Below are 4,209 nucleotides of genomic sequence, written 5' to 3'. Positions count from 1 at the left end.
CATTACCCACCATCCACCCAAATGCCAACCCCAATCCCTTCACCAATTATGAAGTGGTGACTATGTACCTGCTCACCTGTCACACCCACCACCACTACTCACAAATGCCTACACGTGCTCCTGTGCCACTGGATCAGTGACGGAGGGTGCCCAATGCCCTCTCAGCTTCTCCACATGGCCAGCAAACAGATACCTATGCTCATATTCCCAGTCACAAGTGGTGAATACCCTAGTGTTGCCAAACGAGTGACCAGAGTAGCTTGCCTGCCCTGACCACTTGAGTATATCAAAACAACATATTAAAGAGAATCTGACAGGAAAGGAAACAACAACATCTAGAAAACATTCTGAATATTTAGAATACTCCACCCAACAGCAGCACAGTGTACAATCTTCTCCAATGCACTTAGATCATTCTCCAGAGACTAAGACACATGACAGCCTAACCCAGATAAACATCAAGAAGATGCTCAAGCATAAAATAAAGGTACAAGACTGAAAACAGGAAACCAGAAACATCAATCTGTAAATGACAAAGAGGGAATAGGTGGCAAGTCACATAACTTCCATATAGAGAGGAAATCAAGATAATATAAAATATTATTTTTAAACTTAGGAAGATAAATGTAAATTTCAGGGCGAGCACAAAGAAAATTAAGCATACTCACTAAAAAAAGAAAAATGAAAACAATAAAACCTCAGAATACTCAAATTCAACAATAATGAAGTAAATGAAAAGAAAATTCATACGCAAAAAGAGCTCAGCACTGAAATATAAGTGAAACAAAGAAATTATCAATACTGCACCAAAAAAAGCACAGCAAAACAACAACCTAATTCATACCTACTGTGCATGTAAATGGGTTCAATGAACCAGACAAGAGAGAGTAACACAATATATTCAAAAACAACAACAAAAAAATGACCCATCCCTATGTTGTCTACACAACTTAGCACAAAGATATAAATAAGCTAAAAATCAAAAATGGAAAAAATATCATGTAAACAGTAATCAGAAGAAGAGCAGGAGTAACAATACTTATCTCAGATAAAATAGACAAGATAGTAAAATCTATCACAATAGCATTATATCATTATTAAAGGGTGAATTTACCAAGAAGACATAGCCATAATAAATAATTATGCAGTTACTGACTGAGCTCCAAATATATAAAATAAAATTCTAACAGCATTGAAAAGATGAATGTAGAACTAATGATCTGCCCTGTAAACATCATTTTTGATGAAGGACAGAAAAACTAAAAAGAATCTCAACAAAGATGCAGAAGTCCTAAACATCACAATCAACCAACCTGATCTAATAGAAATACCTAGACTATCCCACCCAACAGCAGCACAGCATACAATCTTCTCTAAAGCACATAGATCATTCTCCAGAACTGACCATATTTTAGACCACAAGTAAGCCTCAATACATTAAAAAAAATAATGAAATAGTATAAAATATCTTCTCAATCACAGCATTATAAAATTATAAATCAATAAGAGAAAGAACAAGGGTAAAAATCAAATACATAGGAACAATAATGATTTGCTTGAAAACCACTGGGTAGCAGATACTAAAAATTAAATTTAAAAAATATCTACAATCAAAAAGAATGAAGAAAAGAACACAAGCAGAATTTGGGACCTTATCCAGAGAAACAGCAACACCAGAGATGGAGGTAGAGCTGAGGACATGGAGAAAGGAAACAGCTGAGGACTCTAGATTCATGGAAAGAAAGGGACTGAGAGCAGGCAGCCAGGAGGCAGACATGTAGAATGTGTCATTTGATGGTGTAAATTATTATACATGCCTGAGTGTCTAAAAAAAAACCAAAGAGCTAAAATAAATAAAGAGAAATATCTGTTAACTGATGGTAAATGGAAAGGATTATAATTATCATAACGAAACAAAGTGTATGATTTGTTGAATGTAGAACTGATGATCTATCCTGTAAACTTCTTCTCAATTCACAATAAAAACATTTTTTAAAAAGAGAGAGAGGGAGATTGAAAACACAACATATCAAGACCTTTGGGATGCAGCAAAAGAAATACTCAGAGGTCAGTGGATAGTAATAAATGCATACATCAAAAAAGAAGAAAGAGCCCAAATCAATGCCTTAACCTTATAGCTTGAACAATTAACAATAAAAGATGAAAACAAACAAACAAAAAAAGCCCACGGCTGCCAAAGACAAAAAAAAAAAAAAAAAAAGAAAAAGAAAGAAAGAAAATTAAAGCAGAAATAAATTAATCTGAAAACAGGAAAAACATTCAAGAGAATCAAGACTAGAGGTTGATTTTTGGCAAGATCAATAAAATTCTTAAACCACTGAACAACTTGACAAAAAAAAAACAAAGATTTAAAAAATCCAAATAAGAAATGAGATAGATAACAGCACCACAGATCCAACTGAAACAAAATAATCATAGCAGAATACTGTAAAAAATATATATTTTAACAAATGTGAAAAAACATGAAAAAGTTGAAATTTTTCTATAAGCAAACTATCTATCCAAGCTAGCACAAATGGGTAGAAAGTATATATAAACTCACAACAAAAGAAGCCCTGGATCAGACAGCTTTACTAGAGAATTCTGTAAAGCATTAAGAGACAAGTTAACACCAATCCTACTCAAACTATACTTGAATATAGAAAAGGATGGAATACTTTTGAATTCATTCTATGAAGCTACCATAGGCCTCATGCCAAAACCAGGCAAAGACATCACTAAAAAATAAAACCATGGACCAGTATTTCTCATGAATACAGATACAAAAATTCACAACAAAATCCTAGCAAACATAATTCAGTAACATATAAAGAAAAATTATATATCACAAGCAAGTAGGTTTCGTTCCAGTTATGCAAGTTCAGCATTAGGATATCAATCAACAAAACCCATCACATACACCAAAGGACAAGAATAACATATGATCTCCATCAATGCAGAAAACTTATTTGGTAAATCCAACAATATTCCTAATAGAAGCACTCAACAAAATAGGAATAGAAGGGAAGTGCCTCAACATAACAAATGACATATATACAGAGTCCTGGAATCCTGGTGTTGAGCTGTAGGAGAAGCACTAGATCACAAAGTTGATGGTTCAAACTCACCAGTAGCTCCTCAGAAACTCTATGCAGGGTCAGAACAACCACACAACACTTAATAACAACTATATGGAATCCTGGTGTGACACTGTAGTATAAGCACTGGACTGAAAGGTCATGAATCACAGGATTGGCAGTTCAAACCCACCAGTCACTCCTTGGAATCATTGTACAGGATCCCTATGAGTCAAAACCAACTTGAGGGCACTTAACAGCAGCAATACAAATCTAACAGCCAACATTACTCGCAATAAAGAGAGACTAAAAGTATTTCCTTGGAAAACAGGAACCTGACAAGGATACCCTTTCTAATCATTTTTATTTAATATTGCACTGGAAACCCTAGCTGTAGTTATAAGGCAAGAAAATAAAATTAAAAGCATGCAAATTGGCAAGAAAAAAGTAGAATTATCCCAATTTGCAGATGACATTATCAAATATATAGAAAATCCCAGAGACTTCATTCACAAGAAAACTACTGAATAGAAGATTTCAGCAAAATGGCAAGGTACAAGATCAACATACAAAAATTAACTTGGACCCTGCACAGCCCCATTTCCACTCCGACAAGATGAAAGAAACAATCATGAATCAGGAAAAACTCCCCAAACTGCAGGCATAAGTGCTCATTGGTGGAAAAGGAATTACTCCCAGAAAGAAGATGGTTCATAGAACAGCCACAGTAGAAGATAAAAAACTTCAGTTACGCTTAAAAAAATTGGGGGCAAATAATATCTCTGGTATTAAAGAGGTGAATATGTTCACAAACCAAGAAACAGTGATTCACTTTAACAATCCTAAAGTTCAGGCATCTCTGGCAGCCAACACTTTTGCCATTACCAGCCACGCTGAGACAGAGCAGCTCCCAAGCATCTTAAACCAGCTTGGCGCAGACAGTCTGACTAGTTTAAGAAGACTGGCTGAAGCTCTGCTCAAACAATCTGTAGATGGAAAAACACCACTTGCTACTGGAGAGGATAATAATGATGAAGCTCCATCTTTTGTGGAAAATATTAATGAGACATCCAAGAATGAGGTTAACTGATTATAGAGTTAACTTCTGAAGAAGATAAAACTTGACAAAGTT

The 4,209-nt window shown here is 34.9% G+C and overlaps 1 pseudogene; it reads left to right on the top strand.

Moving 5' to 3' along the window:
• Positions 1–3,693: 3,693 nt before the first annotated feature.
• On the top strand, positions 3,694–4,167 carry LOC102841120 (annotated as a pseudogene).
• Positions 4,168–4,209: the final 42 nt, after the last annotated feature.

Source organism: Chrysochloris asiatica, unplaced genomic scaffold (assembly GCF_000296735.1).
Source record: "Chrysochloris asiatica unplaced genomic scaffold, ChrAsi1.0 scaffold00002, whole genome shotgun sequence".
In the NCBI taxonomy this organism is placed as follows: domain Eukaryota; kingdom Metazoa; phylum Chordata; class Mammalia; order Afrosoricida; family Chrysochloridae; genus Chrysochloris; species Chrysochloris asiatica.
The sequence above is the reverse complement of the archived record's forward strand: the minus strand, read 5'-3'. Positions and strand labels throughout refer to the sequence as shown.